At 42.1% G+C, this 22,955-nt stretch overlaps 1 pseudogene; it reads right to left on the bottom strand.

Moving 5' to 3' along the window:
* Nucleotides 1–3,233: 3,233 nt before the first annotated feature.
* Nucleotides 3,234–20,960, bottom strand: LOC147424624 (pentatricopeptide repeat-containing protein At2g13600-like; annotated as a pseudogene).
* Nucleotides 20,961–22,955: the final 1,995 nt, after the last annotated feature.

Raw genomic sequence — 22,955 nt, 5'->3', positions numbered from 1 at the left:
CTGGAGAATCTTACGTTCTACGACTTCCACAAGAATTACACAATGACGAAGGGAAAAAAAGTATTTCAGAGGCGAACACCTACGGCCAATCGCTGGAGCGGCAACACCGACTGGTCCGTTTCACAGACTTCCACCCAGGGCATCATCCGGAGGCTTTCTTTTACAACGTGCTGCTAAAGAGCATCACCTTCAGAAACGAATCCCAGTTGCTCTCACCGAAGAACACATCCAGGTCATACTATCTTGAGTGCAAACTTAGAAATTTGATACTGACAGATGAGGACCTTGAGATGTACATCACAGAGTATACACAACGAAATATGCTCACGACTGATCAAACACACCAATTTCACAACATGATACTACAAAAGACATCCTCAACAAAGGCTGTCTCATTTCAATCTCCAGATGTGCAAACAGACTACGAGCAACAGGACACGACTTCTCGTATCTCTGCCCTTCTAAACGAGCTTCAAAACGTCCAGAACGCATCACTGACATCTGAACAAGCAGAGATCTACAAGAAGCTCACAGCAGCAAAGGGTGGTCTGCATGTGATCACAGGCACTCTTGGCAGTGGCAAAAGCTTCCTCATAAGATATATCACAAGCCAACTCATAATGCAAGGGAAAAATGTCACACTCGCTGCTTTGACTGGTGCAACGGCCACGAGGTTAAGCAGCATCGCAACAACTGTCCATTACCAATTCAAGATACCAGTGCGCACACAACAGTATCCCCTGTCAATCTCCGAAACTGATGACAGATACGTTAGTATCAAAGAAGCAGACACGATTATCATAGACGAGATTTCTATGTTGACAAAGCAAACTTTTGATCTCATAGTACGACAAATTGTGAATGTCACCAACGGCACACTGCTAGACCCATTCAAAGATAAAAAGCTCTTCTTGTTCGGTGATTTGGCACAGTTTTCGCCGGTATGCAGGCATCAAAGTGATCATTGCTACTCATGCCACATCACAAGCTCCACTTATTGGTCCACTGCTACTACCTACATTATGTCTTGCTCAGTGCGCCATGCAAAAGATATCTCTTTCATAGAGTTCCTCAATGCAATAAGAGTCAGGCTCCCCACAAAGAAAGAGATCCACGATGCGCTCGATGACCGCATCATAATGCAGGATGAAATAGAGCAACACATGGATAGCAGTATGACAATCATTTCCACACACAAGAGTGACGCTCGATATTATAATAACCTTTTCTTGGAACGCTTCCATTGGCATAGTCACATCATCCAAATCGTCCTCAAGACAAATGCACACAACGTCCCTGAGCTCCAAGCATGGCTTGAAGATCCCGACTTCAACGCAATTGATAGAATAGCAGAAGGAGCAAAGGCGCTGATAACAGAGAACATAGATTTAACAATTGGAGCATCCAATGGATCGCTATGTCACGTAGACGAAATCCTCCAAGATGAAGAAGGAGGCATCAAAGCAATCGAAGTCACACTCGACACATCCAAACAGGAACTTACACTTCGACGATCAAAGCATAGCAGACGGACATTCAATGGGCACTGGTACCATAAATCCACATTCCCACTAGCTCTCGCCTATGCTATGACTGGACATAAGTCCCAAGGCGCAACAATCAACTCCAACGTCTTGCTCATTGTAAAAGAAGTTTTCGCCCCTGGCCTTCTATACGTGATGCTATCACGAGTCACTGAGCGAACCCGGCTACATTTACTAGAGCTACCTACACCAGAGATGTTCACACCATCTAGATTTTTGAAAAACTAGCCGGGAATTTTTCGTACGCCCTCTTCAGTATCAATTCCTCTTTCTATTAAACAGATGAAATCGCCTTGTAAATGCCTTCTATATAAAGCAGGAATTTTTGTTTAACTGCTTGTCTTCTCTTCTGTGGACTTCTCATATTCAATATGTTGCACATCTGAGACACCTTCCCTATCACCCCTGCTCAGTCTGATCCACCTTTTGTAAATTTACTGCTCTTCCCTTTTTCACTTCGTTCATTTGTGTTTAAACGTTTGTCGGATCTTATGCTTCAAAAATACTGCAAGAGGTCATCAAAATAAATTTTTTTACGTGCAGGAAACTGAATCAAACAATGGATCACAACACGGTACATTTTGCACGCTTATCTGATCTTACATCTGCCTGTGTATATACATGCAAATCAATCACTCATCTTACTGTGCAGCTCTTCAAGCAATACACGAACAACGCAAAGTAAATGCAACCAGCGATACAACCTAAGAGATTTTATCTCACGACTAAGCAGATGAGATTGGCAAACTTAGCAGGCGAGAAACCCCATGCGTATATTGAGGGGTTCCATACTTTTCAAGAGCGTCGCAACTTCATGAATAAGTGCGACGCAAGATATAAAGCTCTAGACCAAACGATGGCCACACCAAGCACAGACAGAATGACAATAGGTACTATTAGAAAAGAAAAATACAATGCCTTCTATCTGTCGTGCTAACCAGCTTGCTCCTACATCCTGCAGGTCTCATGAAGCAAATACTTGAAGAGCTTGACATCCAGTACGAGGATGATGAGAGTATGTTGCGGAATGTTGAAGCACAAAAACTCCTCGACACAAAAGCTGAAGGAGTTACACTGTACACGATGGAGCACCTGCGGTTTGGTTACAACATTGATTTGGCTGAACTTTCAAAAGCTACTCAAGAAAACTGTGCCGCTATCTTGACAAATTTCATGACATCAGCAAACCACACGCACGATGCAACTAACCCACCTATCACAATCCAGAAGGTAGCATGGCACTACAGTAAACACAAGGCAGTAAATTTAGGACAACCAGCCTCCCCATACGAGCCAGTTGCGATAGACCAAGGCAAGTATGGATAACAAGTATCAATAGCTCCATTCATTTCTCCGTAGCACCGTCATTTTTTTATTTACCTAACCAATCTGCATGGAGATTTAGACATTCATCAACAACCAGAGACAAGCATCGGCCTTCCACCCCAGAAAAAGCTTCATCGCGGCAAGAATACATAGTCTACAATATACGCTGTACGAAAAACGATAGGAGATATATCGAAGTTACAAATAACGTCCATAAACGCGTCGGCCAGCACAAGCACAATCCTCCGAGGAGAATGCAAGCGGACATGCAGGCACATAGTCCTTTCGAGGACAATTTTGAAATTACCACTTTAGCAACCAATATCAATATACATAAAGCTAGAAACTTAGAACATTTCTATATTAAACAACACAAGACAACAACTGCATTAGGTTATAACGTTTGTTCTGGACATCCACCAAGGTTGAGAAAATATTATTTTTTGAAAAAAAATTAAAAAGGTATAGCTGTGAACTTCTTCCATCTTTATTTGTCACTTGATTTGTCTGCTTTGTGGATGCTTGGTATCCCCAACAACAAATTTTTTGAGCATTTCCACTTGCATTAACCCAGCAGCCAGATCCTGGCTTATTCCAAGCTGCATTTTTTATTCTCATGCATTCAATATGTTCTACCTCCTCTTGCATCCCAGCAGCTCCATAAATATTAATCATTAAGACATATGCTGCCCCATAATGTCGGTCTACTTGGACTACACGCTCAAAAGCAAACTTTTCGAGCTTGAGATTTCCCCATTGTCGGCAAGCACCTAGAAGGGAGACCCAAACTGGACAATGATCAGATGACGGCACCATCGTAATTACTCTTATTGCTTTGTCAAAGAGCCTTGTACGTCCAAAAAGATCAACCATGCAAGTATAATGTTCTTTGTTTGGGACAATGTCATGTTTTTCCCTCATGTTATCAAAATGCATTTGACCCTCATCGACTAAACCTGAGTGGCTACATGCATAGAGCACATTGACATAAGTGATTGCATTGGGGGAAATGCCATCTTGCTACATGCATTGAAAACAGTCCAGGGCTTCGTTGGCCTGCCCTTGCTGGGCATATCCTCCTATAAGTGCAGTCCAAGAAACTACATTTGGGGAGAAACCCTCCCTCTGCATTCGCTGAAAACACCCCTTAGCTTCCTGGCCCTGCCCCTGTCAGGCATATCCTATAATTAGTGCATTCCAAGAGACTTCATTCCGGATAGAAAGCTGGTCAAAAACTTGTTGTGCTTTCAAAAGTATACCACACTTGGCATACATGTCAACCAAAGCATTGCCAAGCATGACATCTTTTTATAACAGGCCCTGCCTAACAATCTCATCATGACTCTGCTTGCCCATGATAGCGTTTTGCATAATGCCACAGGCCTTCAAAACACAAGCATAGGTGACCGCATCCGGAGAGAATCCCTCACTTTGCATCCGATGAAAACAGCCAAGCACTTCGTGGCCCTGATCTTGTTGGGCATATCCTACAATCAATGCATTCCAAGTGACTGCATCCCGGACATAAAGCTTGTCAAGAACTTGTTGTGCTTTGGAAAGTACACTACACTTGGCATACATGTCAACCAAAGCATTACCAAGCACGACAGTTTATTTCAATAGACCCTGACTAACAAGCTCATCATGAATTTTTTTTCTTGTGTCGACGTCTTTCAAAGTGCCACATGCCTTCAAAATGCAAGCATAGGTGACTGCATCTCGAGAGAAGCCCTCGCTTCACATCCGTTGGAAACATCCCAATGCTTCTTGGCCCTGCCCCTGTTGGGCATAACTTGCAATTAATGCATTCCAAGAGACCGCATCTCAATCAGGAAGCTCGTCAAGAACTTGTTGAGCTTTCAAAAGTACACCACACTTGGCATACATGTCAATCAAAGCATTGCCAAGCATGACAATTCTTTTCAACAGCCCCTGATTGACAATCTCATCGTGAATTTGTTTGCCCATATCAATGTCTCGTATAATGCCACATGCCTTCAAAATGCAAGCATAGGTGACTGCATCTCGAGAGAAACCCTCACTTCACATCCAATGGAAACAATTCAAAGCTTCCTGGCCTTGACCTTGTTGGGAATATCCAGCAATTAATGCAGTCCAAGAGATGACATCTCGGTTGGGAAGCTCGTCCAGAACTTGTTGTGCTTTCCAAAGTACACCACAATTAGCATACATGTATACCAACACATTGCCAAGCACGACATTCCTCTCCAACAATCTCGTCATGAAGTTGTTTGCCCAGATCAATGCCTTAAATAATACCGCATGCCTTCAAGGCACAAGAATAGGTGACCGCATCCGGATAGAGGCCCTCGCTTCACAAGCGATGAAAACAACCTAGAGCTTCATGACCCTACAAATGTCGGGCATATCCTTCAATAAGTGCAGTCCAACTGACGACATCCCGGACTGGAAGCTCATCAACAATTGTTGAAAGGACGCTCTTTCAACAACGTTTTCATAAAGATTCCTCAAAGATTCTGTAAAGATTCCACATGAAGATGGTGATGAAGTAATGAAGATGAAGATGGATGTTGCAACATGAAGATACGAGTTCATGGACGCCATCGAATATCCCGTTATTATTATTTTGAGCCATTACAGCCACTTTTGTAATGTTTACGGGAACCTCATATTTTAAGTCGACACTTGTATTTTGGCCGCAGATGCTTGTATAATGAGTAAAGCCAACTCAGTTTCTTGTAATTAAGCTCTGTAGAAGCCTAGGGATAATTCAGGTCATTTGGCCGGACATTAGGTTTGAAGGCTTGGTATATAAGCTAAAACCTAAGGCTTTGTAAAACACATTACGTTATCTCAATTAATATACAGTCGTGGGTTCTGCAGCACTCAGTAGTGAGCTTCACGCACACACACCGTCGCGCACACTAATCACATTGCAGATATGAGAGTAGGAGCGTGTTAGCATCGAGGAGCTCTCCGCGTCGACGCAAGCAATGCAAGCCGAGGACCACATCGCGAGCCCGCCTGCTACGAGCTATATTTGGTCGTAAGTACCTCAAACGACATCCGTTCTGAATGATCGAGTAGTCGTTAGAATCAGGGCGAGAAGCTCTTCGTGTTGATGTCTTTGTAGATCAGTTTCGGACACTTTGGAAATTTTTGTTTTGAGTCTATCGCGACAGCGATTAGAGGTCTCACAGTTATGGTTTTCAGGGTTTAGGTGTTTGGCCATATAGGATATGTCCTTGTGAGTCTTACCCTCCGATTTCGAGTCATTCCGATATGATTTGAGACTGTTTCGAGCTTGTAGTGTTTCGTAGGATGCGTTGTCTGTTTCTTTGCTTTATGGTACTGTTGTGGTAGAATTAGTGACTGTAGAGTGTTATTCGTGTCTAGCTCAGGGTTGACAACCCAGAGATTGCCTCCATGCCCTAGTCGGGTCAGCTACGTCCTCGGATTGACAGTTTGTTGGTCTGTGTTCTCGTTGTGCTCCATCGTCCGTCGCGGCGTACCCGCTAACATTGGCGCCATTGCCGGGGACGAAGTGCCTAAACTAGCGTAGACCGCATCACTCGTGTTTGATAGTATAGCGTTTCTCTAGAGTTTTCTAGAGTGTTGTCACCATTTGCCTTTTTAGTGGGAAGTCAGAGAGCGGATCTCTTGACTGAGGGATAGCCAGGGAGCCTGCGGCTCGCCGAGGTGGTCCACCATGAGGTTGAGGTATGGTTATATTATTTTGTTGTGTGTTTAGATTAGGTTTTATGGTTTGTGTGTTTGGTTGTGACTTATGGTTGTGAAGAACTTGAAAGAGAAAAAAAAAACGCAAAGAAAAACGCAAAAGGTAAGTAGGAGGCTGTTTGCTTGCCAGAAAGCAAAAACAACCATTCAACCATCCAAAGTAGGACTTTAGGTAGTGTAGGACATCTGATGTTGATCTAGAGCAATTTTGACATGAAATTGTGCTTGAAAACACAAAAGGCGGAATTGTGCTAATTATGGTAAAAGTTCTCTAAAATGGTCGTTTGAAAGCCGATTTGAGTGCTTGTTTTTGCATTGGAGACCTTAAGGTAGGGGTAAAACACAGATTTGGTCCAATCCAAAAACCCCCCCAAAAAAAAAAAAAAGGAACTCTAAGAAACCCAAAAAACAAAAAATTTGAAACCAAATCTGCAATTTTCAAAAAAGTTTGACCTCAAGACCTTGTTTTGCATATGCTCTAGAGCTTGTATGTGAAATTTCAAAGCATTTGCATCAGTGCTTGTGCATCTAAGTGGGAATTTGCTTTTTCTGAGTGTAAGGAAGTGAACTGTGAAATGCTTGAATCCAAAGGAAAAGAAGTCCAAATTGAATGAAACTTTGGGGATGGGTTTCTAAGGGCATTGGGAACCAAACTTTCCAAAAACAGAAAAAAAAAAACACTTCCCAATGACTCTCTGCCTAGTCTATCGTGATAGACTGGTGAATTGGAGATAGACTCACAAATAGGCAAAATCCCTCATACCATAGGTAAAACACATCAATACAAGGCTGCTCCCAAAAATTGAGTGTACTTGGACACCTGCTTGACCACCAAACCTCAAGTCTGGTGTTTAGAGTCTAAGTTCAGAGACACAGTGGTAAAAAGACCTTGGCCAATAGTCCAAACATTGCACAACTTTGTGTATTCACTATACAGAGGATAAGGAAACTAGTTGTGAAGAGAACTTTGTAAAAAGACCAAAACTGAGAAATTTTATGAGCCTATCGCGATAGGTTGGGGATATTTAGTTGTGGACCTTATTTTGCAAATCCCTCCTAGGGATAGCTTAAGCAGAGCCTACATAGCATACACACCAAATTTCAAGGTGTTTGGATCACTAGAAGTGAATCTAAAGCCCAGATAGAGATTCAGGTTCTGACAAAAACACTAAAAATGGCCCAAAACACAAACCAAGTGTCCAAATTGCATGAAATTTGAGGGATAGACACAAGAGAGTAAGGGGAATCTAAAAGTGAAGTCACAATTTTGAGTTGACTTTTCTTGCACAATCTGCCTAGTCTATCGTGATAGACTCGTGACATTTTGAGTGGGACAGTTTTTGGAAATTGTGACTAGATAGCTTGAATCCACTCCTCACCTAGACCTTAACCATCATTTCAAATTTGAAATTGAACATCAAGAAGACCACCAAAGCACTTGTCTGGTGTTTTGAGTCAGACTTCAGAGACACATTGGGTAAAGGGACTTGACCAAATTTCCAAACCTTGTGAAACTATACATGATCCACAGAGGGTAGGGAACACATCTGTGAATAGAAAATTTGAAAAAAGTGTCATTTTAGCATACTTGGTGAGTCTATCGCGATGGACTAAGCACCCAGTGATAGCAACTGATTTTTTCAAAAACCTCTGTGGCATAGCTTGGAAAGGTGCTATCAAGGACACCTAAAAATTTTGAAGTCATTTGGACATCAGAAAGTGGGTCTAAGACCATTTGAGAGGATTCTGTAGAAAACACCAGATCTGGTCTAACTGACAAAGTAAAAGTCCAAACCACTTGAAAATTGGTAGGAGGACTAAGGAGAGGTGTTGCAACGCAGTGGTATAGTCAAAGTTCAAGTTTGACCTATAAAAGGGGTACTTGCTGAGTCTATCGCGATAGACTCAAAGCAGGGCCAAAGAAACTGAATTTTTCAAAACCCTCTGGAGCATAGCTTGTTTAGCCTCTCAGGAGGTTACACACAAAATTTGGTGGATTTTGGACATTGGGAAGTCATCCTAAGTCTATTTCTAGTGATCAAATAGACTCAGAATTCTAGAGTTGGAGTTAGAGACCTAAGGAAAAATCCAAAACAAGTGAAAATTGATGAGCAAGGTGTACAGAGCATAGGGAACACAATGGTGAAGAGAAATCTGGAAAATTTCAAAACTGAAGAATCTGCTGAGTCTATCGCAATAGACTAGGGTTTTTTCACAAAAATTAAAATTTTTGAAAATTGACCATAGGGCCTTGTTCTACATGTTGTTGTGAGCCTATGGTTAAAATTTGAGTAAATTTGGAGCATTGGAAGTGCATCTAAGTGGATTACTTCATAAGATCAGAAAAGAGATTGTTGTTTGATGCAAGTTACAAAGGAAAAGTATTCCAAATTGGTTGAAACTTGGTGAGTAGTATCTCAAGAGAAGGGGGAACTCAAATCTGTGAAAACAGTTGAAAAACTGTATCCCAGTAACACTCTCGTGAGTCTATCTCAGGAATTCACTGCAGAAAAATCAAAATTAAAATCTGACTTCATATTTGGGCTCAGAAGGCCCATTATACCCTGTACACAAAGTTTGAGTGCATTTGGACATGTGCAAGGGGTAGTTGGTGAGTCTATCGCGATAGACAAGTGAGGAAAAAATTTTGAGAAAATTTTTGAAACCAAGTATACCACTAGGTCTATCATTGCCTAAGGATTTCCACAACAACCAATACGTCCATGTGACAGATGTGGTAGTAGTGATCACTTGATTAAGGATTGTCCACACCATGATATCATGATAAATGTATATTGTAATGAGTGTGCAATCACACATATGATTTTGGATTGTCCTAAGAATCCAAGAAAGAAAGGTAAAATGCAACCACATGTTACCTTTCCTTCTACTAGCAAATCAGAGAAAGAACGAGCCGCAACAAAAGGAGAGACGACAACAACAACAGAGCAAGAAACCATTGCAAAAGAGCAGGTGCTTAAACAACAAGAAGATGAAAGTAAGCAAGTTGCTCCAGTAAACGTTGTCACAAGAGCACAAGCAAAAGTGCAAGAGCAGAAGCCTACAGATGGAGAGACTAGTAAGAGTTCCAAAAGCCATAGAAACTCTAGACGAGCAAGAAGGACTAGAATGAAAGCGAGACTAGAAAGGTAGAAAGGAGAAGAAAAGGTTGTTACAGCTGTGAGCTAGAAACAACTCAAGAGCAGCAGACACAGCAAAGGGAAGTTGAAACCCTTAAACCAGCTGAAGCACCCAAGAGTGCTAGTTCAGGAGGATCTGTCCTAGTGGACAAAGTGAATGAGACTTTAGACGCAATTTTACAGGCTTATGAGGCTAGATTGTCAAATAGACAGACCTTAGAACAAAGATGGATGACTTATCCTTATCCTGAACTAGAGAAGCAGAGGCTAGAAATGTGTAAGCAGCTCATTGAAACTGCTCAAGCATTGCTAGAACCACCTCCACCAGAATTGAAGGATAGGATAGTCACCCCAGTGCACAAAGACGAGAGCATTAAAGTAGACGAATTGCCTAGAGAAGAAGTGGATCATAGGGAAGAATCACTGCCAAGGTGGCAAGACTCGAGGGTAGTCCAAAATACAACAGATGAATCAATGAGGGATTTCCCACCCTATGTTCCTATAGTTGAGGAGCAGTGGCCAGAGGAGTTATGGAAGGCTGTCTAAGATGCCCAAAAAAGAGAAGAGGATGCTGGACCAGCACCATTTCCTGAAATCACATTAGATAGACCACAAATGAGTGTTGATGTGGGGTCATATTATGGTGATGTAGGATCGATAGCCTCCGAAGACAGTAGACCTACATCGTTAAGAACTTTGCCACAGTACATGGGAGATTTTGAGGCAAAGTCTGAGATTGTGAGAGTTCCATCACAAAGGCTAGGAGGGACAAAAGAATTGGACACAAAAATTTCTATAAAAAATTCGAGAAGGACCAAGCGTGCGGAACACTCTAGCTTCATGGAGGGGGGGTGGGGGTGGGGGTTTGGGAGGAGAAGAAACCAAACGCGTTTCGCTCTTAAGAGAGCTCATCAGTGGTGTTTCTAGGGAGATTGGGCAATGTAAAGAAGTTATGGGAAGGGAGTAGGGGTTTGTTTAAGTAGGGTGAGTTCTGGGAGGGAAGGTGTTTGAAAAAGAGGGGGGGAAGTAGGTAAAGATTTTTGAACTTCGAATTCAAAAGGACTAGAGTATAGTTGTGTGTGAGAGTGACATGAGAATGAATGTTAAGGGTGAGCCTTATTATTCTTAGGTTTAAAGAGGGAGAAAGAGAGACTCCCTTAGGGTGAGTTCGTTAAGTTGGGAGGGTTTACGTAGACTAACTCTCCCCCTAGCTCTCCCCCTTTCAAAAAACGTAAACTCCCTCCCCCACACTACTCCAAAGAACATACCATACCACCTAAATACCCTCTCAGTCGCATCCATAATCTCTTTTCCCCAAAGCCTCCTCCACCTCTTCCGCCTACCTTAAACCCCCATTCTATGTCGCATAACAACCTTCAATCTACCTCCCGTAATAACCATGTACTCCATCCTAACCATGTACTTCATCCTAACCATATCTCTTCGTCTTCGGGAAAAGGCAAAGGGAGGAGGGACTAGGGCAAACCCACCCAACCTCATGGGTACATCTTCTTTTTGACAAGCCCCCCCTCCTCCCTACACTATGGATGCTTAGTACCTCTCCTTCAACTCCCTCTCCTTCTAGTCCCTCGACTACGACTTTGCCTAACTCGATGAACCTCCAATGCGACGCGACAGCGACATGCATGAACCTCCGATGCGACGCGACAACGACATGCAAAAACTCAAGGAAAAGGAATAGTTTTTGGCTCCCTCTTACCAACCCACACGAGTACAAACTCAAAATTTTTGGTAAGCAAACGGCCTACTCTTTTGATAACGCCATTTCTACAAACTTTGTACATAACCTCACCACACGTCCCCTCACTTTCAATGAAAATAAATGCTTGAACTTGGGTCTCAAGTACATCCCTCCTCCTCCCAATCCTACACCCAAACACCTCCTAGAAGCACACGAAACCTCAGGAAGAAGCTTACAACTTAAAGATTTCTTCAAAACCAAAGAAGCCGCCTCCTTTTCTCCATTTAAATTACCCGACCCCCATTGGAAACCACCCGAAAAGAATCCCTCTCTAGGAATTATCACGGAACTTAACAAGCTGCATCTCATACATAAATTGGATAGTTACAACACTTCCTTCTCTAAACGCCCAAAGTTTGTACATCAAGCCCTCAAATCTCTCTCACACGATAACTCCATTGTTATTAAACCCGCCGACAAAAACCTTGGTCTTACTATCCTCTCGAAGGAATGGTATGATAAGGAGGCACTTAGACAACTCAATGACCCCATCACCTATCAACCAACTACCCCACCTGCTCACAACTACCTAGCCTCTCTCCTCTCTACCATCATCCACAGATACACCCTCCTCCCCATGGAGCAACGTATCTTCATACTTGCACCCCTCTCAAAACCTTTCAAACCCTGCCGAATCTACTTCCTCCCCAAATTGCATAAACCATCACTTGTCGCTAGACCTATTTGTACTTACAATGGCTATTTTTTGGAAAATGCATCGAAATGGCTACACATAGAGCTATACCCAATCCTACTGAGTTACAAACAAGATCTAAAAGACTCCCTGTCCCTAATCAAAGACCTACACCATACCCATTTTCCACCAAATTCTCTCCTTTTTACTTTTGATATAAACTCCCTCTATCCTAGCATCCCGATAGACCAAGGACTCATTGGTCTTAAAACAACCATTTGTAAACTTTTCGATCCTCCAAAAACCAACTTCATAATCTCTCTTTCTACCCTCATCCTTACACAACACTACATCAGTTTCAATAATAGAACTTTCAAACAAATCAAAGGCACAGCAATGGGATCCAATTTTGCCGTGGTCTATGCTTGTCTTTTTCTTTGCCACCTAGAATCCCAATCACGTCTTCTCAATGACCCAAACCTGGCATACTTCAGAAGATTCATTGATGATGAATTTGGTATATGGACTGGCCCCATTGAATCTTTAACAATCGCCCTCAATACCTACGCAGGAGCTTTGCTTGAACACATTAAAATCACCCCCTCCATTTCTACCAATCAAGCCACAATCCTAGACATCCACTTCTTCAAGGGACTCAAATTTTTAACCCATGGCATCCTAGACTCTAATTGCTTCCAAAAACCTCTAAACTCTTTCCACTATATACCATGGATCTCTTGGCACCCTACCCACCAGAAAATAGCCTTCATCAAGTCAGAACTTAGGAGGTACATTATGAGAGAAAGCTCCTTCGAACACTACCTCAGCACAAGGAATCTCTTTTTTATCAGACTCAGGAAAAGAGGCTATCCTAGGCAAGTACTTCTCAAAGTATTCAACTCAATCTCTTATTCAGAAAGGGATAACCTCTTGAGTAAACCTTCCTCAACAAAGAACCACCACTCCCCAACCATCTTTAAAATACCTTTTACCCCCGTAACTAGGAAACTCAAACCCTCCTTGACAATTGGCAAACCTATCCATCAAGCTTGCCTAAATTCGCCAAACCTCTCCCACTTAGATAAACCCATCACATGCTAGACCACAGGACCCAATTACTCCTCATAAACAAACCTTATGCACCATAATAACATTAAACCTACCCAAAACTTACCCTCATTTTACTCTCTATCCAGGTTGATGGATCGTACTACTTCGACGCATGATTTACCCCATATCCCGCCTTTTCTACCTCACTTTTGATCCAAAGATTGTTTTGTACCCATCTTTAGAGCATAACAATTTTTGTACCCTACTTTTGAGCAAAACCATCCTTTGTACTCCGCTTAGGAGCTTAATAATTCTTTTTGTACTCCACTTATGAGTTAAATCACCTTTGAACCCCACTTACGAGCATAACAAATTTTTTTGTGCCCCACGGATTAATAGAATCCCTCTTGGTGTACCCCACTTATTGGCAAAACCCTTTCTCTTTTTGCAACCCTTTTTCCTTTTGCTACCCTCTTCCTTGCACCCCATGTATGAGCAAAATTTTCTTTGGTCACGACTCTAAAACTCCTCCGACACTACTCTCAACCACCGTTGTCAATACTCTACCATAAATCTCTACCGCTAAATCTATTCACTTACCAAAACAATTACCGCGCATATCCCTTACTGCGCTACCCAAACCAAGCTCTGGAATCCTTCCATAAGTATTACCTAATTTGGTATAAGACTCCGTCGCGCATATTTTCTACGTAAACCCTCCCAACTTTACGAACTCACCCTAAGGGAGTCTCTCTTTCTCCCTCTTTAAACCTAAGAATAATAAGGCTCACCCTTAACATTCATTCTCATGTCACTCTCACACACAACTATACTCTAGTCCTTTTGAATTCGAAGTTCAAAAATCTAAACCTACTTCCCCCCCTCTTTTTCAAACACCTTCCCTCCCAGAACTCACTACTTAAACAAACCCCTACTCCCTTCCCATAACTTCTTTACATTGCCCAATCTCCCTAGAAACACCACTGATGAGCTCTCTTAAGAGCGAAACGCGTTTGGTTTCTTCTCCTCCCAAACCCCCACCCCCCCCCCCCCCCCCCCCCCCCCCCCCCCCACCCCCCCTCCATGAAGCTAGAGTGTTCCGCACACTTGGTCCTTCTCGAATTTTTTATAGAAAAGTTTTGAAAAAAATGTTGTTTAAGGCCTCAAAATGCATCCAGAAGTCAGGGGTGTCTAAAACCGACAATTTGAGAGAATTGTAAGAAAACGCTCACGGTTTGGACATAGTTTTGGATTTTCCCTGACCAAAACACTTAAACACACTGAGAGAGGTATTACTACAATAAGCTAGAGCTGTTAAGCCTAGAAGTAATGTCTACATCAGACTCAGACTCAGCTTATACAAGCACATGGATTGCAGGGATAGATGAGCACCCGCCCATAATAGATCTTCCAAACCTACAGTACATAAAGACCAATTTTGTGGAGAGATTTTGGACGTATAACCATGAAAGTGAAGGACTATATAGGTATATTAATGGAAATCAATTCAACCTTTACAGTTGCTTAGAGCCTTACCCAGATGAGCTGACAGAGTACAAGCTCTTATATGTCTATACATACGAGGTCGACCGACAATGGACATCTTTATTTGTTGACAAGTATGGACGAGAATATAGAGCTATAGAAAGCACAAATCCGCGATCCAAATTAGAGATGAGTGGATATTTGGTCAATGAAGGACCTCAGATACATCCACCAAACAGAGGAACTTCTAAGAGAATTCCAAAGAGGGGACCACCACCTGGATTTCCTCCTAGAGCGATAACGAGAGATGAAACGATACCAGAGAGGAGTATGGTTCCATACTTTGCACCCCAAAGTATAAGACCATCTCAGCTAAGAAAATCGGTAAATAGAAAGTACAATGGCATAGGAGACCCATACGCCCATGTCTCGGCTTTCAAGCAAGTCCTACGAGCAAAACGCGTAGAGGACTTCCACACGCAGTATGAGGGTTTTGGACTTACATTGGAGGACAATGCACAAGCATGGTTTGAACTATTGAACCGGAGAGAGTTCACAACCATTGAGAAAATGTTGGATGAATTTGTTCAAGAATTCACCAAGAGGGGCATAAAACATAACACCCTTCCTAAGATTCAGGAATTTAAACAAGGCGAAACAGAAACATTGCGACATGCAATACTGCGTTTCAAGCAATATGTTGCTAGATGTCCTACCCAAGAGTTACCCATGCCAGAACGTCAGATCCTAAGCTTCATCAGAGGGCTTAGGAATGAGAATCTCCAAAAGGACCTATACGTAAAAAGATACCAAACCTTGGAAGAAGTGACCAAAGCGGTAGTTGACCTAGTTGACAATTGCAAATTCTATGAAGAGGGCCAAAAGAAGATGAATGATGCGAGTGAGGAAAAGAAAACCGCTGATCTTGAGGATCAAAGAGGGAATCTAGGACAAAACCAAGTAAATGTTGAGGAGCAAATCATAGAGAATGTGGTGCAATGCATCAACCACTCTGATAGAGTACCAGCCTATAGAGTTCCTCAAAGACGAAGGTGCATGACATGTGGAGGGGACCATCCGACGCAACATTGTCCTGACTATAGACCTAAGACTCCACCAGGGTTTGAGCATGTTATGTATCAACCGCCTAGATATCATCCTATAGTGGAACAAGTGTTCTTAAGTGAAAGACCCATAGCTGCTAGAAATGCATGTGTGAGTCATGAGCTTCAAATAGAAAGAAATGTGGTAGATCAGAAGCCACTTCAAGGTCAATATCAAGTATTGCCACAACAACCAATACGTCCATGTGACAGATGTGGTAGTAGTGATCACTTGATTAAGGATTGTCCACACCATGATATCATGATAAATGTATATTGTAATGAGTGTGCAATCACACATATGATTTTGGATTGTCCTAAGAATCCAAGAAAGAAAGGTAAAATGCAACCACATGTTACCTTTCCTTCTACTAGCAAATCAGAGAAAGAACGAGCCGCAACAAAAGGAGAGACGACAACAACAACAGAGCGAGAAACCATTGCAAAAGAGCAGGTGCTTAAACAACAAGAAGATGAAAGTAAGCAAGTTGCTCCAGTAAACGTTGTCACAAGAGCACAAGCAAAAGTGCAAGAGCAGAAGCCTACAGATGGAGAGACTAGTAAGAGTTCCAAAAGCCGTAGAAACTCTAGACGAGCAAGAAGGACTAGAATGAAAGCGAGACTAGAAAGGGAGAAAGGAGAAGAAAAGGTTGTTACAGCTGAGCTGGAAACAACTCAAGAGCAACAGACACAGCAAAGGGAAGTTGAAACCCTTAAACCAGCTGAAGCACCCAAGAGTGCTAGTTCAGGAGGATCTGTCCTAGTGGACAAAGTGAATGAGACTTTAGACGCAATTTTACAGGCTTATGAGGCTAGATTGTCAAATAGACAGACCTTAGAACAAAGATGGATGACTTATCCTTATCCTGAACTAGAGAAGCAGAGGCTAGAAATGTGTAAGCAGCTCATTGAAACTGCTCAAGCATTGCTAGAACCACCTCCACCAGAATTGAAGGATATGATAGTCACCCCAGTGCACAAAGACGAGAGCATTAAAGTAGACGAATTGCCTAGAGAAGAAGTGGATCATAGGGAAGAATCACTGCCAAGGTCGCAAGACTCGAGGGTAGTCCAAAATACAACAGATGAATCAATGAGGGATTTCCCACCCTATGTTCCTATAGTTGAGGAGCAGTGGCCAGAGGAGTTATGGAAGGCTGTCTGAGATGCCCAAAAAAGAGAAGAGGATGCTGGACCAGCACCATTTCCTGAAATCACATTAGATAGACCACAAATGAGTGTTGATGTGGGGTCATACTTATGGTGATGTAGGATCGATAGCCTCCAAAGACAGTAGACCTGCATCGTTAAGAACTTTGCCACAGTACATGGGAGATTTTGAGGCAAAGTCTGAGATTGTGAGAGTTCCATCACAAAGGCTAGGAGGGACAAAAGAATTGGACACTTTGACTGACTTGATATCCACGCCAGTGAAGTGCACAATTACGTTGGCAGAACTTTTGAAAATCAGGCCAAGTATGTGGATGGATATAGAAAAATGCTTGGAAAAAATTGGAATCAAAAGCCCGTTAAGGTTTCTGGAAAAAGAGCTGGATGAGATCTAGAAGCCTAGATCAAATGTAAGACCGGTACCTCTGAACAAAGTAGGAGAGTACTGTGAAGGAGAAGATGGTAATGCCACTTTACCTGTCGAATACAATGGGATTGAAACAAAAGCTATACTTGACAGCGGAGCAGGAATTGCCATAGCAACAAAATGAATTTGGGAGAAATGGGGTAGGCCCACCTTTAGAACAACCAGAATAAAGTTAAAGTTAGCTGATGGGCATGTGGAAAGACCCATGGGATTGCTAGAAGCGATAGTGGTGTCTTCTTGTGGTATAGAGTATGCGCATACTTTTCCCATAGTTGACTTTGGCAAGAAAAATAACTATGAAATCATCCTTGGAAGACCATTCATGAGGAAACTCAAGATGGTACAAGATTGGGGTTATGATTATCTATACTTGAGACATGCTGAGACCACAACACGTGTAAATATGAGAAATCATAGTTACCAAGATGTAACTAGAACACCCGTGGAAGATTTTGATTCTGCAACACAATGTGGATCAACAGACCATCCGTGGATGGGCAAAAAGAAAGAAATCTGGATGTGCGGAGCATCGGAATGTAGTGACTTTGGGAGAAATGAGAATTCCTTAGAGAGGGTCTTAGAAGATGATGCTTACATAAGAGAACCTTTTCCGGAAGAGGCGTTAGAACCGCTAGAGTGGACTCAGATATTGGCTACTTTGGATGTATGTGTTAATGAGACCACACCGACAAAATTTTGCGATGAGAATGGGTATGACATAGTCCCCTACTACATGCTAAGGGTTATGTGTGAGACAGATGAAGAATCTGAGTATGAGTTCGAAACAGGGTTATCAGCTATGGGGATAGCACAAAACCAGATACCTAGCCCGAATACTGGTCATATAGAAATAGGTGCTCTTTGCGATCAGTGTGCGATAACACACTTGATTACAAACTGTCCAACTCGAATGCATAGTACAAAGGAGGAGCTGCAAGTCAACAAAGCAAAGTTGCAGGAAGAAGGGCTAAGATCTAAAGAAGATGCTTCAGGTCCAGCGCCTACAAACGAGCAATATGAAGACTTGGAATCAATCAAAGAAGAGGTGCAACAAGTGATAGGAAGTTCAGACACTATTGGTGACATTTCAACAGCTGAAGTCGAGGAAGAAGAGCTTATGACTCTACAGGAACCAAATGCTGATTTTGTCTCTCCAAAAGACATATTAGAGGAAATGGTGGTCAAGCAGGAGGTAGAACCAAGCTTCAAGTTATATTTTTCTGTGGTCTATGAGTCTAGCTAATAGGTATAAGCTCAAGCTGCAGAGTTGAGCATACATAAAGTCATGTCGCTCATGCTGGAAGAGGTGAGCATAAGAGTCAAAGTCCATATAATATATAAGGTGGAGAAGGCGGAGTAGTCCAAAAAACAAAACAAAAAAAGAAAAAAAAACACTCACGCACTTGACACAGTGAGGAAGAGTGGAGAAACCTCGACAGCAAAAACCCTTCTGTGATCAGTGAAAGCTTTTGAAGCTCTCATGTTATATGTTTTGCTCGCTACACTAACTCCATGAAGAACCCATCAATACTCTTCTCTCGCACCGCATCTTGTTTAACATGCATAACTCTGTGCAAGCATATAGATGTCCCATCAATGGACATATGCATTAGGCACTCTTTTTTATTCCACCCATGCACTTACACAAAAAAATGACGATGACCAAGCGGAAACACATTTTATAAGCCTTTGCTCAATAACAATGACTTTGACTTCAAGCTACTAACACTTATCCATGTATATCAAGCCCATACTAGTAGCCGTATGGCCATATGTACTTTAACTCAGCATAACTATATAACATCAAAACCTAAGTACATATAGCCTCGCATTTAATTATGACTAAAGACATTTTTTCCCACTGGATTTTTCCCTTTAGTCTTATCCAGGTATCCAAGACCTTCATTTTGTATATACGCTACATTTTACTTTTACTCTTTTATTTTTTATAAAAACAAAAACAACAAGAACCACACTATCCCCACACTACTAATTGCAGATCAATACAGAGGCCAAAAAACAGCTTCAAGTCAACTTAAAGGTACAACTGCGAGATAACAACCACAGGAAAAGCAAATACTAGAGCTACAATGACAACGACGTGCTGCACCAACAAGTCGATACAACCTCATGCAATTCAAGATACAACAACCAATAGGAGGGGGAGAGTTCCAGGCTTCAGATACACTACAGCTACACCTTCAAGGCCGCTTTAATATCACGCAAAGCGACCAACTACAGAAGAAGCTGCCACCACAACTTCGACCAACACCAAGACATCAAGAACTCGTCAAGGCCAGCAAAGACATAGGGTCTTGTCGGGGACGACAAGAATTCGGAGGGGGAGAGTGTTGAAAGGACGCTCTTTCAACAACGTTTCCATAAAGATTCCATTAAGATTCCTCAAAGATTCTATAAAGATTCCACATGAAGATGGTGATGAAGTAATGAAGATGAAGATGGATGCTGTAACATGAAGATATGAGTTCATGGACGCCATCGAATATCCCGTTATTATTATTTTAAGCCATTACAGCCACTTTTGTAATGTTTACAGGAACCTCATATTTTAAGTCGGCACTTGTATTTTGGCCGAAGATGCTTGTATAATGAGTAAAGCCAACTCAGTTTCTTGTAATTAAGCTCTGTAGAAGCCTAGGGATAATTCAGGTCATTTGGCCGGACATTAGGTTTGAAGGCTTGGTATATAAGCTAAAACCTAAGGCTTTGTAAAACACATTACATTATCTCAATTAATATACAGTCGTGGGTTCTGCAGCACTCAGTAGTGAGCTTCACGCACACACACCATCGCGCACACTAATCACATTGCAAATATGAGAGTAGGAGCGTGTTAGCATCGAGGAGCTCTCCTCGTCGACGCAAGCAATGCAAGCCGAGGACCACATCGCGAGCCCGCCTGCTACGAGCTATATTTGGTCGTAAGTACCTCAAACGACATCCGTTCTGAATGATCGAGTAGTCGTTAGAATCAGGGTGAGAAGCTCTTCGTGTTGATGTCTTTGTAGATCAGTTTCGGACACTTTGGAAATTGTTGTTTTGAGTCTATCGCGACAGCGATTAGAGGTCTTACAGTTATGGTTTTCAGGGTTTAGGTGTTTGGCCATATAGGATATGTCCTTGTGAGTCTTACCCTCCGATTTCGAGTCATTCCGATATGATTTGAGACTGTTTCGAGCTTGTAGTGTTTCGTAGGATGCGTTGTATGTTTCTTTGCTTTATGGTAGTGTTGTGGTAGGATTAGTGACTGTAGAGTGTTGTTCGTGTCTAGCTCAGGGTTGACAACCCAGAGATTGCCTCCATGCCCTAGTCGGGTCAGCTACGTCCTCGGATTGACAGTTTGTTGGTTTGTGTTCTCGCTGTGCTCCATCGTCCGTCGCGGCGTACTCGCTAACAACAACTTGTTGTGCCCTGACAAGTGCACCGCACTTAACATACATGCTGACCAACAAGCTCTGTAAGCATGTGTCCTTCTCAAGTAACCCACTAGTGCAAATCTCTACATGTACCTTATTGCCTTGGCACAAATCCTTCTTCTTAATACAGGCTTTTAATGAGGTCATCCAAGGTAGCCTCATTATTTTTGAGTGTGTGTCATTGTCTTCCTCTCCATATTTCACTTTTATGATTTTGTGAGGGGATTGAGAGATTCTCAGTGAACGTGAAATCAATGTGACTATGGGAAACTCCGAACTAAGATCGAATTGCTGCTGAGAGTTGGCAGTTGGTAGCTTTTGACGACGAAGTTTTTTTTAAAGCTTTTTAGCGCTGGGTTTTTGTTTTTTAAGAGGAACCACGTGGGCTAACTACAGGCCAGGGATTTTGAATTTCCCACTACGCTAACAAAGTAATGATTGTATACACATTGCCCATGATGAATGAATTCGGTGCAAAGCCTTACATGATAATTTGTTGTAAAGGGAGTAGACATTGTCTCGGTGATGAAGATGATGCTGACGGTAAGTCCTTCCCTATGACTTATAAAATCCCTACCTTGTTTTGTGATCAAGTCTCATGAGGTTAACAAGTAAACCTAAACCCGAGGTTTATAACTAAACCAAAAACCTTGTATGATGGTACCTCAGTAGTAGCACCAGGTTGTGAGAAAACCTAAAACTCACGGTCGGCGAGTATATAAAAAACTTGTGGTGTCATGAGAGTGTAAAACTTTGTTTAAGGGGACACGTGACTATGCCAAGTTTGGTTGAAGGGTGTGATTGTAGGGTCAACCCAACTTGGACAACCAAAGCCCATGTGAACTTGTTGTAAGAAATTATATAAGGCTCAAAACCTAAATAAAATAATTCTCTTTAATTTTTGCTCCAATCATGCGTTATCCTAACTCTCTTTTGTCTTCCATTTGTGTTGGCTCTCCTTGCTATGTTCATCCGAGAAGGCACAGACTTTTGCTTCCCAAGCTCTACATAAACCAAGGGTGAGATCATGGTGGGTAAACTAGAGGTCAGCTCGGGGCACCGTTTTTGCCCCTAGTTCACCTTGGCCATTGGATGGCATAGATCAAAGCTACTCGTCCACCATCAACTTGGACATTTGATCCCCTTTGGACCAACCCCACGTGATAAATGATGAGGCTAGCATATTCCATCTCCAAGTCCAAGTGTAAAAGCATGAACACCAATCCATGTACTTATGTGAAGAATAAGCCACAACAGAGAATATTTTTTTGAGTCAAGAGGTTTCACCCAAATCATTGTAAATTTCCAGTTCCATTGCATGTTGTCTTCGTAGATGCCCCACATTTTATTTAATTTACTATGAAGAGAAACTAATGTGGGCTACTGGAGGTTAGGATTTATTGATAGGCCACCAGACTAACCATTATTATTACAGTCAAGGTCCAAGGTCAGTGGGCAATAAATCTGAACCATTAAATTCACAATCATTATACAGAATAATCTAAACTAGCCATTGTTGGATGATTGCCACATCAGCACTCAAAAAATTGACAGTCTCTGATTGCAAAGACATTAATCAACTTGCAATAGTAGCCTATATAAAGAGGATAACTCAGCATACAGAGTGTCATCTCTGACTACAAATACGATGATCACCTTGGTAGATAAACATGATAACTCATCATACATTATGTTAGACAAGCTAAAATAGAGCAAAATCAAATTAGAAGCTGACAATTCAACATAGGGAATTTTAACCAGTTCCTGACAATTCAGCACAGGCACTCAGCACCAAGAATTCAAACCAATCGCTGACATGCCAGCACAAGGAAATTCAACCAGCAGCTGGCACATCAGTTCAAGGACTTTCAATAGTTGGCACATCAACTCAAGGAATTTTCAACCAAACCATCGTAGCATCCCCATTAAAGTATCAGAATCATTTGCTCCTCAAGAGTAGCATCAATACTCAGAAACCCCTTTTCACACATACTTTCCCCTTGAACCTGGACGTTGACCCTAGGACATGTAGCCTGCACATCATTTTTCCACATTCTGAAGAGCCCATATCACAAATTAACCCTTCCCCACTACCTGGAGAATGTACTAAATGAGGAGGCAAAAGCCAAAATGAAGGTTGCACACAACAGCCAAAAG

Source organism: Adiantum capillus-veneris, chromosome 25, assembly GCF_014529385.1.
Source record: "Adiantum capillus-veneris isolate H3 chromosome 25, ASM1452938v2, whole genome shotgun sequence".
Classification (NCBI taxonomy): Eukaryota; Viridiplantae; Streptophyta; class Polypodiopsida; order Polypodiales; family Pteridaceae; genus Adiantum; species Adiantum capillus-veneris.
Note: the sequence above shows the minus strand (reverse complement) of the source record. Positions and strands in the feature narration are given on the sequence as shown.